Below are 13,962 nucleotides of genomic sequence, written 5' to 3'. Positions count from 1 at the left end.
AAGGAATCGACAATGGCCCATGTACACGACCTTCCTACAATTTTTTAGATACAAGCTGTCGGTTTCTTCTAGACAATGAGTGCGTGCCTGGTATCCCTTATTCGACTATCCAGATAGATTGCTAAGTGCAGGCCAATCATTGATGGTAATGGAAAGCAATGCTCGCAGGTCAAAATTCTCATGTTTGTACTCGTCCCAAACACGTACACCTTCCTCCTTCCACAGCAGCAAAAGTTCATCAACCAATGGTCTTAGGTACACGCCAATGTCATTGCCAGATTGTTTCAGGCCTTGGATAAGCACCGGCATCATCATGTACTTCTGCTTCATGCATAGCCAAGAAGGAAAGTTGAACATGCAAAGGGTCACAGGCCATGTACTGTGACTGCTGCCCCACTAGCCGAACGGATTCATTTTGTCCGTACTTAAACCAAACCTTATGTTCCTTGGGTCGTTATCAAAATCTGGGAATTCTCTATCCATGTTTCTCCACTAGGACCCATCCGCGGGGTGTCTCAGTATCTGATCTTGCTTACGCTCATCTTTGTGCCACCGCATCAACTTAGTATGGGATTTGTTTCTGAAAAACCGCTTCAAACGTGGTATTACATGGAAATACCACATCACCTTAGTGGGAACTTTTTTCTTGGTGGGCTCCCCGTTGACATCACCAAGATCATTTTGCCTGATCTTGTACCATTTTGCATCGCAAATAAGACAAGCATCCAGTTTCTCATATTCATCGCCGCGATAGAGAATACAATCGTTAGGACATGCGTGAATTTTCTGTACCTCCAATCCAAGAGGGCAAACAACATTTTTTGCTTTGTATGTAGTGGAGGGCAGTTTGTTCCCCTCTGGAAGCATATTCTTTACAATACCTAGTAGCTCCTCAAACTCCTTATCGGTAACACCATTGGCTGCCTTCCATTGCAGCATTTCCAGTGTGGTACCCAACTTTTTAAGCCCCTGCTTGCAATTTGGGTACAATAATTTTTTGTGATCCTCCAACATCATCTCAAATTTTTTTGACTCCTTCAAAGTTTCACTGTCTCTCTGTGCATCGACTAAAACCTGAGCTAGTTCGTCAGGTGGTTGATCTTCTGTAGAATTTTCTTCGGCCTCGTCCATTGGTTTATCTTCAAAGGCACCTGATTCATATAAGTGAGCCCAGTCTGCAATGTTGTTGTCATCATCATCATCTCCTTCACCTTCTTGCATCAGAACCCAAGGTTCAACATGAAACCCTTTTTATAAATGTGGACGTGTAGAGTGTGTTTGTTAGAGTATTCCTTCTTATTTTGGCAAAGGCGGAATGGACAACACATGAAACCTTTTGATGACTTGTGGGCCTCCGCCGCATCAAGAAAAGACTTTAGACCATTAATCCACGTCATGGTGCACCTGTCGCCGTACATCCATTGTCGGTCCAACGATCTACAATAATTTGTCAAATTTCACGCTATAAAATTTACATAATGAAGCATGCATCTTGTTGCAAAGCCATTTCTGTGAATTAAACATTAAAATATAAAAGGTCCGAAAATCCATCACATAACATACATGCTTAAATTACACAACATGATAAATTAGAAGATCCAAATTAAAATAAGATTAAACTACATGCTAGCTAGCTAATACAAACTACTCATCTTGAGATCTTTTGACCAATGCCTCGTGAACTGCCTCGCGAAGTCTTGACATGGAACGGCCATATTCCGCCATCCCCGACGCTTCTCGTCTTGAATTATATCGAGCCATCAACTCACGATCATCGTCAGTACCATGGAACTCGACATTAAATTCACGTTGAAATTTACGACTTTCTTTGCCAAGTGACAATATATGAAAAGCTTTCTTAATCGAACAATGAATACGACCACTAATAAGACCATGCTCTGCAGGGTGGAACTCAAGCGAATGACCGATGTGCTTCAATTGATTGCGTACCGCCGCCCAAGCCGCAGCTCGACGCTCGAAGGCATCATGTTGCAAAGGCATTTCTAAGAAGTAATATTAATAACAGGTCAATTATATGTCTCATTAAGAAAAACAAAACTAATTTTAGTACACTTATCAAATAAATCGTAAACCCTAATTATTTTGACACTCTTCAGTTCAAGGCGAACACGTCATTCCATGCCATAAGGGATGCACAATCAATGTTCGCGGTTTTGTTTCAGGCTCACTTTCTCTAAAACCATCGAGAAGAAAAAAAATGTTTGTTTTGAAACATGTCTATGTCGTTAACCTTGACCCGGCGGTGATGACACTGCCATTCGGGGCTAGCATTGATATCCATGACACTATGCGGTACAATAGAACCTGATGAAGGAGTACGGCCTTGGTCCGAATAATGCCATTCTCAACTCACTAAAAGGTGAGGATTTCATTATTGGGACCAAGCCCGTCCTCCTGCATCACGTCCTCATATATACCGCATCGCATCGTGGATATCGATGCTAGCCCCAAATAGCAGAGTTATCACCGCGGGATCAAGGTTAACGACATATCCATGATCCGAAACAAAGATTTTTTAAACTTCTCGATGGTTTGCAAATGAGCCCGAATAAATACATCATTAGAGTGTCAAAATAATGTAACTAAATGCATAACAACTACCAAACTATCCATGCCACTTGAAAATAATTGAAAAAAAATCACTCTAAATTACCCACATTGAACCTATCCAATAGACCTTCTCCAAATTCAAGTAATGGGTTCTATACATCTCAAATCCATGCATAAATCAAAGAAATCGTGCTCATTCTCACTATTTCTAAAAATCACAAATTTCTCTAACTATGGAGTATGAAACAAAGCATGAAGTCCATCAAAGAAGAGAGGGTGAAATTCCAAACCTTTGGTGCACTTAGAAGAGTGAATACCCCACAAAACTTGAAAAAATGGCAGCACCTCCTCTCTATGTCGCCATGGAGAAGAGACGCCCGACCTCGGTCAAATGCTGGCTCAGGCTCGGGGAGGAAGAAGGGGCGCTGATTTATAGTAAGAGCATTAGTACCGGCTGGTGGCTCCAGCCGGTACTAAAGCTCTACGTTTTGTACCGGCTGGAGCCTCCGGCCGGTTCTAAATGAACTCGGCGCCATTTAGTACCGGCTTGTTGCTCCAGCCGGTACTAAATGGTCGCTAGCCGTTGCGCTACTCGTGTCGGTGGCGCTTTTTAGTGCCGGCTCGGGGTTTCAGCCGGTACTAACCGGCTCCCAGGGACACTGTGCGTCCCGCCCGGTACTAAATTGAGCCGTTAGTACCGGACCAAAGTGCGAACGGTATTAACATGCAGGGATGAATGTGTTGTTTTCTGGCAGTGGTGGCTGAGTCATCGGCGGCTGCAGGCGGTGGGGGAGGCCTGTCGGGTGGACCACCGTGGACGGCGGCTGGGGAGGCCTGTCGGGTGGTTGTGGTGCCGTGGGCGGCGCCCTCAGCCGCGGGGAGACGGGCCGTCGGACTGTGGCAGATGCGGTGGTGGACCGGCAGTGGAGTAAAAGAAAGAAGAAATAGGATGGAAGGAAAGAAGAATACCCAAGAAGAAGAAAGAGGAAAAGAGGGGGTGGTGGTGGGCCCCACCTTTATGCAGACGCGAACGAGGGCCCGCTAGTGGACCTTGTTTTTAAGCCTCCCTTTATGGGTACAGATGTAGTATCTGATCTTGTACGCGTACAGAAGTGCACCACACACTCACAACCCTACACACATACGTAGATCTACATCTACACACAGAAAATATGATCGCGTCCTTCGTGATATCGACAGAGCCAGCTTGGTTCTGTAGACGACAGGAACGTCATACTGACCATTGTGGTATCACGCGAGGGAGACGGCATGAAGCTTCACTGACGACAGTCTCCTACACAAGAAAACTCACGAACCCAACGCCGCCGTGGGAGCACACGATGGCGAAGAAGAGAGAAGGAAGGAGTTCTTTACTCCACGAACGCGACGCCAACTCTCTCATCCGAGCGCCACCGGCAAACCACACCTCATGCTTGCTGACACTTCTTAGCGCAATCACTAGGAACGGGGTTGTTAAGCTCGTCCCCGGCAACGGCGCCAGAAATGCTTGTTGGTATTTCTTAATGTTCACAGAATAATCCGCAAGTGCACGGAAGATACCGTTGTAGCACTTCACCCGGAAGTATTCAGGGTATCGTAATTTCCACAGGGAACGGATGTGTAATGATCTTCTAGCTAGTTTAACCCAGGAGAAGAAGAGGTAGGCGAGCTTCGGGTAGTGTGGCTTATCTAAGGTTAAAGATCAAGGCAAGGTAAACTTAGGCTCGCCACTTGCTTACTTCGGGCACCGGTTTGACCCAGGTATGTTAGGGACCTCTGGCTTATGGCTCTACTCCATACTCGGACAGGGGGGAGTGCACTAACCACGAAGCAGCTTCGTAGCAGACCGATAGGGCTGTTACCACCTACGGTCTACCCCGCAATACTATGGAGCACGAGGCAAACAAAGGTAATCTAGGACCTAAGCACCATGCTTAAGCCTTCGACTACTTACTCTAGCGTTGCACAGGGTTACCCGTCTTTATCAGGGGCCCTCTACTAGAGCAACCGCTACGAGAACGGACGATGATCCCGTAAACAAATGAATACTGAACCAAGAACTTAACGAAAAGATGAACTTCGGATACTTACTCAAATGATTCGTACCTGCCGAGGTACAAGACGAAGAGAGGCCGACGCGTCCGTCTCTTCTTCAATCCTTCTCCTGCACACTCCCTCTACTCTACTAATACAAGTGGAGACCTACTACTACTTCTCCCCAAGTGGAGTGATGATGGAATGAGTGAATGACTTGAGAGGGTGTGTGGGGCTCCTTTTATAGCTCCAAAGGTTGGTTCCCGCCATCAACAAATATGGGAACATGGATAACCACCTTCTGGAGGATAAGAACGAGCTTCTCGCCAAATCTCAGCCTGGTTCATTGCCATGTGGGGTCGGCCGAACCCTGTTGGCCGCCTCTGGCCACCGCCTTCTGCTAGGTCTCTGCTTGGTGGGTCCTGATGTCAGATAGGTCGGTGCCGGGGCTGGATTGGTCGGTTTGGTCTAGTTTGTGGGCCCTCTTTGTTGTTATGATGCAGTGTCGGATATTCTATGCATTTGTGTTGCGTCTTTCGTCTGTTTTGGCTCTATTCCAGGTGTGGGTGCCTACAATCCAAGAATCACCAAAACTCGTGGAAATGGTTAGTATTAAGCCCTATAACTACTTTTGGTGTTCGAATGTTACGAAAAAATGCAGGAGTTGACGGCTTTATTTCTGACTTAAGGGCCGTCAACAACACCCCCACACTTAGCCTTTGCTCGTCCTCGAGTAAAGAGGCGAAGACTAAGGTGGATGCAACTCCCTGGAAGAAACCTGCATACAGGTTATTCCAAGTTTTCTCCCAGACTTGTGAACTTTTTAAGTGTCTACCATGCTTACCTTGATAATTGAAACTTAGAACGGTTTAAACTTCAGGTTCCTTAGTCTCCCAAGCTTAGGTACTTAGGTTTTATGAATATTTTCAAAACCAGAACATAGCTTAGCTCCTCAGTTTGTACTCTCGAATCTCTCTTTTGCTTTTTGGATTCCTTACCAAGGCAGATCTTGCCTTCTTTTCCTCCTACCTCTAGAAAGCCTTATGTGGAGCTCAAGGTAGGGAAAAGTTGCAGGCATTCCTGTTCCTCTTGTGATGCCAAGTCAAAGACCGGATCCTTTAGGAGAAACAAGTCATAATCCTTGATCAAGGTGTGCAAGTGTGTGGATTTTGTGGATGATATATGAACTCCTTTCATGAGCTATTTCTCTCTTATTTTCTTTTGGACATGGGCTAACTTTCTTTTGAAACACATTGGTCCTTCATGTGTCCACATTTCTTTTTTTCTCCTCTTTTTTTTAATACCTTGGACCTTCATGTGTCTATTTTTTTAACAGCCCATGTCCTTTCAACTTGGAGAGAATAGCCATGAATATTATGGAGTTTTTATTCTGTGGATTGGATGCACAACTTACAGTGTAGAAGTTGGCAAAAATATGTCGAGTGTACGTGATCTTGATCATGGGAATATGAAATGCATCTCTCAAAAAGGGTCACAACAATTTGACAAAGCTCAAAGAGATAAGAAGTTGCATATGTAGAAGGTTTTAAGTTTGAACAATATATGGCCTTAGATAGGAATTTTATAAACAAACGAGGAGCCATGCTATCAGAATTTTATTTTTAAAAGAAAATTCTAAGTACTTTGCAAGGGAGAACTAGGTTCCATTCATTTTAACCACATCGCAAAAGTCAATTACTAGATTAGCATGGGGTCCCTATCATGAATTGGTTCACAAGAATGAGGTAAACACACGGAATAAAGAGTATGCAAATTTTATCATGAAGTGCATGGAGTGCATGGTTCTTTTTAATTTTTATTATTTTTGCGCAGGATTTTCTTTTTGGAACATAGGGGAAACAGGATTAGAGATGCAAACCGAGGTCTAGGAGGAAGATGGGCCGATGTGGGCTCTCCTTGGGCTCGGCCAATCCCATGGGTCGGCCGGCCCAAGGGTGGCTCCTATGGCCTTGATCTTTTTGTGTGTGGCCTCTCTCGGTGTTGTGTGCTGAGTTGGGTGCGTGCTGCTCCCCCACACTGATCTTTTGCCTGCGATTTTATTCAAAAACACATGGAAACAAAACAAAACTCTGCTGGTTTGAAGACCGGGGAGTTGATCTCTTTATTCAATTATCAAATATGGGGGCACATTACAATTTGAAGGGAAATACATGAAAATAAATGCTGAAAGTAAAGTGGTAATGTGCCTAAAGGATACTGTGAAGGGTGATGTGCAATCTACTTGTTGCCCTTCTCAACTCGCTTTTCTAGGCGTTCTATCTTAACGTCTAGACCGCGGCGGAGCGTGTCGTAGTCGTCCTTGATGGACTTGAGCTCTAAGTGAGCTCTGCCACGCGGTCGCTAAGCTCCTTTTGCCCATCGCACAACTTGATTATTGTGCGGAGGAGCTGGGCGACCTTAGGTCCCTTGAGGACCTGCTCATCCTCGCTCTCATACTGCCCACCGGGATGTGTAATCGGAGGAGGGGGGATGTGTCTCTTGATGCGCTTGGCACCCTTCGGGGAGCATGCCACGGACTCAGCTTCTCCTTTATCCTTAGGAGAGAGTCCGGGCATCAACCCCTTGCCGTACCCACCGCCTGGGGTTCGGATCCCCACAACATGAAAACACTGTGGGGGTGAGGGTGTCGTGGTGGTGCGCGTGGGTGTAGTTACATAGTTATGACTAACGACATCCCCACTCTTAGTGTACAGTGAGTAAATGTGCTCTTGCCCCTCCTCTAACGGCATCGGTGGAAGCGGGTCGGCGAAGAGGCGCGTGGAGACGTCCTTCGGCACAAGCATCCCCATCGTCGGACTTGCAGAACCTCTTGAGCCCGGGCACCTACCCCTCTTGGCGGGGATCTTCCTGTCGGTGCGTGGCGTCGAGCGGGAGGCCGAGGGGCCGCCGGCGTGGTTCGGCCGAACCAGGGGTTCGGCCGGCCCCTTGTCGGCGCCCCTCACCTCCCCCTTCAGTGCAGGAGCAGGGAAGACCGCCAAAGGTGTATTGTCGATGTGCTCGGCCTCCTGGTCGACCTCCATGATTGCAAGGGCAAGGTTTGTCGTCGAGGACGAACGTGGACGAAGCTTCGTTGAACGGGATGATTGCCTTGCTGGCCATGGGGAATGATCAGAGTTGTGGAGGCGATGAGAGCAAGAAGATCAAGATGGAGGTGAGGAAGAGAGGAGAAGGAGAGGATCATTTTAAAGCCAAAACCGGGAGAAAATTTCCTTTCTGCAGCCCGGCACGTATGGAAACGAGAAGTGGCCGTTTGAGGGGATTCAAATATGAAATTTGAAGCGTTGTAGCTGCCAGGTGGGGTCGGCCGACCCAGGGGTTCGGCCGGCCCCACTTGGGCCCCTCTGGCTCTCATCTTTCTCTCATGTGTCAGGGGGCACGAAGTGACACCCATGCAAGTGGTTTTGGGTTTTATTTTGGGGCTGAGGAGTTTGATATGTGTCAAATTCTACTAAATTTATGACATCAAACTCGTCACTAAAGTTATATGGCATATGAAAAACTTTTAAGCATTGGCCATTTACCTTGAACAACTTACCTTCGTCGTCTTGGAGTGTGACGGCTCCATGTGATGAGGCACTAACGAAGGTATATGGCCCCTTCCACTTGCTTCGGAGTTTTCCTTCGCCGAAGAGTTTAACCATGGAATTAAATAATAGTACCATATCTCCAGGTTTGAATTCCTTCGGCTTGATCCTCTTGTCGTGCCATCGTTTTGTTCTGTCTTTATAAATCTTGGCACTGTGGTAAGCCTTCTCTCTCCATTCTTCCAATTCTGCCAGTTGGATCTATCGTTCCTTTCCGGCTTGCTTCAAATCCATGTTCCATTGCCGGATGGCCCAATGGGCTCTGCGCTCTAGTTCCACTGGCAGATGGCATGTTTTGCCATAGACAAGCTGAAATGGGGACATTCCGATGGGGGTCTTGTATGCTGTCCTGTATGCCCAGAGTGCATCAGGCAACTTACTTTTCCATCCCTTCCCCATCTCGTTGACGGTCTTCTGCAGGATATTTTTGATTTGTTTGTCGGATATGTCTGCTTGACCGTTGGTTTGTGGGTGGTATGGAGTGGCAATGTTGTGCTTGGCTCCCAACTCCCTGAGGTAGTTTTGGAAGGTCTTGTCGATGAAATGTGACCCTCTGTCACTTATGACCATTCTTGGAGTTCCAAACCGAGGGAAGATGACTTCTTGGAACATCTTCCGGACGTGTTTGGCGTCGGCAGCTCTGCATGGTAATGCTTCCACCCACTTGGATACGTACTCCACTGCCACTAGTATGTACTCGCAATCCTGGGATTTTGGGAATGGTCCCATGAAGTCAATGCCCCAAACATCGAAAAGTTCGACTTGAAGATTGTTTGTGAGGGGCATTGCATTGCGAGTTGTTATGCTGCCATGCATTTGGCATCTGTGACACCTTCGAATGAACTCTCTGGTATCTTCATACATTGTCGGCCAGAAAAAACCACTTTGCCAGATTTTTGCTTGCGTTCTGAATGCTCCATAGTGGCCTCCATATGCTGTAGTGTGGCATTTCTCAATGATTTGTATGGCTTCTGCTGTGGGTACGCATCGTCTTAATAGACCATCTGAGCATACCCTGTATAGGTATGGATCATCCCAAAGGTGTTGACAGCTCTCGTAGATCAGCTTTTTCTTGTTCTCCCCTGGTGGCACATATCCTGCAACCATAAAGTTCACAATATTCGCATACCACGGGGTAGAGTCCATCACCTTCAGTAGCATGTCATCGTGTAGAAAGTCGTTTATCGGTGGTTCCTGCAAGTTAGTAACCTGCATACGCGATAGATGATCTGCAACAGTATTCTCTACTCCTTTTTTATCTTTTATTTCAAGGTCAAATTCTTGAAGTAAGAGAATCCATCTTATTAAGCGTGGTTTAGCGTCTTTCTTGGTGAGCAGGTATTTTAAAGTTGCATGATCAGTATAAACAACGACCTTTGCTCCAACCAAGTAAGACCTAAACTTGTCTATAGCAAAGACAACTGCCAGGAGCTCCTTCTCTGTGGTTGCATAATTCAGTTGGGCTCCTGTTAGCGTCTTGCTAGCGTACGCGATTGCATGATGTTTTTTATATTTGGTTTGGCCTAAGACCGCCCCAACAGCAAAGTCACTGGCATCACACATTATCTCAAAGGGAAGGCTCCAATCTGGAGGTTGGATGATTGGAGCCGAGACGAGTGCCTTTTTCAAAGTGTTAAAGGCTTTTAAGCACTCGTCGGTGAACTCGAAGGGCGCGTCTTTAGCTAACATGCTTATGAGGGGTCTAGCAGTTTGTGAAAAGTCCTTAATGAATCTTCTGTAGAATCCCGCATGACCTAGGAAGCTATGAATGCCCTTAACATTCATCGGAGGTGGAAGCTGTTCTATGACCTCAATTTTGGCTTTATCCACCTCTATTCCTCTTTCGGACACTAGGTGTCCGAGGACGATGCCTTCACGGACCATGAAATGGCATTTCTCCCAATTAAGAACCAGGTCCTTCTCTTGGCATCTTTGTAAGACCCTGTCTAAATTTTCAAGACAATGATCGAAAGTTTTTCCATAGACGGAGAAGTCGTCCATGAAAACTTCTATGATTTCCTCGATCATGTCAGAAAAGATAGATATCATGCATCTTTGGAATGATGCAGGAGCGTTACATAGCCCAAATGACATCCTATGATAGGCATAGGTTCCGTAGGGGCATGTAAACGTGGTCTTACTCTCATCATCGGGATGGATGAGAATTTGATGATAACCGGAATACCCATCGAGAAAACAAAAGAAGGAATGCTTAGCTAGCCGTTCTAGCATTTCGTCAATGAACGGAAGCGGGAAGTGATCCTTCTTTGTGGCTGCATTGAGTTTTTGGTAGTCTATGCACATCCTCCATCCTGTGACGGTTCGTTGAGGGATTAACTCATTTTTATTATTTTCAACGACCGTCATTCCTCCCTTTTTTGGTACTACCTGAACTGGGCTAACCCACTCACTGTGTGGCACGGGATAGATTATCCCGGCATGCAAGAGTTTCAGGACCTCTTTCTTAACAACCTCTCGCATCGTATGGTTGAGCCTACGCTGAGGCTCTCTGGAAGGTGGTTTTGTGGAATCCGTTGGAATACGATGCGTGCAGAGGGCAGGGCTAATTCCCTTAAGGTCTTGGAGCGAGTAGCCGAACACGGCCCTATGCTTTTCCAGAACAACAATTAATTTTGCTGTCTCCTGGTCAGATAGCTTGTCGCTAATGATGACGAGGGTTTCAGAGTTATCATTTAGAAAAGCATAGCGGAGTCCAGAAGGAAGAGGTTTTAGTTCTATGGGTTGACGAGGCGGTTGTTCATGAGTGGGTAACTCAATTGTTTCATCCTGATTGTTCTCTTCCTCAGTAAAGAGTTTGGCATCGTTTTCTAAGGACGATTCAGGAGTTTCTATGGGAAGAATGGCTTCAACCTCGTCAACTATTTCTTTTTGGGGTGTAGGTTCGGTCATGGAATCTTTTGACAGGAGGATTGGCAAGCTAATGTCCTTACCCCCAAGAGTGACGTCGAGTGTTCCTAAGGAAGAGATGTTTTGGAACATCTTCTCGACGGGATGCCCAATTAGAATGTCGAAGCCTTGGACTTTGAAAATATGAAAGTCTAGGGCAACCTCAGTTTGATCGTACCAAACAGGTACATCATGCAAGATTCCGATCCCTTCCATGGTGGAGCGAGGTCCACTCCAGAGGGATCTCGAGGTCGGGAGCAGTGGTTTGTCGCTTAGGTGGCTAAGCGCAAAAGATGCAGACATGATGTTGGCCCCGACCGTGGAACTGTAGTGAGCTGAGACAGCAGTTCCTTGGATGAAACAGGGAAGAGTATATAAGGGGGTTTGCAATCGAATTGCTTCGATCGACATCTCCCCTTCGTGTACCCATTCGCTGTTCATGACAATTGTCACCCCCTTAACTGCCTCTTGTAAGGAAGCTTTGTCTGAAGGGGTTACTGGGTCCCTGGGAACTGGAGGTCTCTTTTCACGTGGATACATCGAGGTGTTTCCAAAGTTTTGGAAAACGTCCTCCTCGATGTTGAAGGGAAACTCTGGAGGTTGAATTTCTTCTTCCTCCATAGTTTCTGGTTTGGGGGAAGATTCGGTGGTTGGTTCTTCGGGATCTGATGGTGGGTTTGTGGAATCAACCAACGGAACTTCCTCATGGCTTGAGGATTTTGCTGCCGAAAGGGTTTCTGTGAAGGATGTGTTCTCTTGGATACGATCCAGGAGAGCTTCTCCTTCGGCTGTGGTTTTATGGGTGAATGACCCTCCGGCAGAGATGTCAAGCTGTAGGGCAGATTCCTTGCTAAGTCCAAACCAAAAGTGTTGGAGCAACACATGGTCAGGAATAGACAAGTCTGGGCCAGCATGTGTAAGCTGTAAGAACCTGGCCCAGGCTGCACCTAAGGATTCCTTCTCGTCCTGACGAAAGTCAAGGATTTCTTTTCATAGGGAAGCGATGCGAGAAATGGGAAAGAACGCGAGACAGAACCTATCTCGTAGTTCTTCCCACTCTCTGTTTACCTTTCCTACATTATGGGCGTACCATTGCCTCGCCCTCTCACTGAGAGAGAAGGGAAACAACTTCCACCGAAGTGTTTCTTGTGCCATGCCTGCGATTGATAGACATGAGCACAGCTGCTCGAACTCTCGTAGGTGGTGGTAAGGATTTTCGTTATCAAGTCCTGAGAAGGTTTGTTCCCGAACCATGGCTATAAAGCCAGGGCGGAGCTCGAAGCTGGAAGCTGTGATTGGCTTCGATGATTGTGGTGGCTCTACGAACTCGCCCTTGGGAGAAGAAAGGTTTTGGATAGAAAGGTTTTCCATGATATAAGAAAAGGGTAAAAGAAAGAAAGATAAAAGAAAAGATACACGGGCAAACTAGGTTCGAAGATAACTACAGCAACCGATCCCCGACAACGGTGCCAGAAATGCTTGTTGACACTTCTTAGCGCAATCACTAGGAACGGGGTTGTTAAACTCGTCCCTGGCAACGGCGCCAGAAATGCTTGTTGGTATTTCTTAACGTTCACAGAATAATCCGCAAAAGCATGGAAGATACCATTGTAGCACTTCACCCGGAAGTATTCAGGGTATCGTAATTTCCACAGCGAACGGATGTGTAACGATCTTCTAGCTAGTTTAACCCAGGAGAAGAAGAGGTAGGCGAGCTTCGGGTAGTGTGGTTTATCTAAGGTTAAAGATCAAGGCAAGGTAAACTTAGGCTCGTCACTTGCTTACTTCGGGCACCGGTCTAACCCAGGTATGTTAGGGACCTCCGGCTTGTGGCTCTATGCCGTACTCGGACAGGGGGAGTGCACTAACCACGAAGCAGCTTTGTAGCGGACCGACAGGGCGGTCACCACCTGCGATCTACCCCATAATACTGTGGAGCACGAGACAAACAAAGGTAATCTAGGATCTAAGCACCACTCTTAAACCTTCGACTACTTACTCTAGCGTTGCGCAGGGTTACCCGTCTTTATCAGGGGCCCTCTACTAGAGCAACCGCTACGAGAACCGACAATGATCCCGTAAACAAATGAACAACTTAAGAATACTGAACCAAGAACTTAACGAAAAGATGAACTTCGGATACTTACTCAAATGATTCGTACCCGCCGAGGTACAAGACGAAGAGAGGCCGACACGTCCGGACTCTTCTCCGATCCTTCTCCCGCACACTCCCTCTACTCTACTAATACAAGTGGAGACCTACTACTACTTCTCCCCAAGTGGAGTGATGATGGAATGAGTGAATGACTTGAGAGGGTGTGTGGGGCTCCTTTTATAGCTCCAAAGGTCGGTTCCCACCATCAACAAATATGGGAACATGGATAACCGCCTTTTGGAGGATAAGAACGAGCTTCCCGCCAAATCTCAGCCTGGTTCATTGCCATGTGGGGTCGGCCGAACCCTGTTGGCCGCCTGTGGCCACCGCCTTCTGCTGGGTCTCTGCTTGGTGGATCCTGATGTCAGATAGGTTGGTGCCGGGGCTGGATTGGTTGGTTTGGTCTGGTTTGTGGGCCCTCTTTGTTGGTATGACGCAGTGTCGAATATTCTGTGCATTTGTGTTGTGTCTTTCATCTATTTTGGCTCTATTCCGGGTGTGGGTGCCTGCAATCCAAGAATCACCAAAACTCGTGGAAATGGTTAGTATTAAGCCCTATAACTTCTTTTGGTGTTCGAACAGGCATGTGGGTGCCTCCGTCTCCAATGCCGCCTCCGGCCATGAAAGGAACGCGCGTGCCATGGAAGCAGCAAACTTCCTCCAGACCCCTGGAGAAGAAGCAGCAGAGAC

Source organism: Panicum virgatum, chromosome 8N, assembly GCF_016808335.1.
Source record: "Panicum virgatum strain AP13 chromosome 8N, P.virgatum_v5, whole genome shotgun sequence".
In the NCBI taxonomy this organism is placed as follows: Eukaryota; Viridiplantae; Streptophyta; class Magnoliopsida; order Poales; family Poaceae; genus Panicum; species Panicum virgatum.
Note: the sequence above shows the minus strand (reverse complement) of the source record.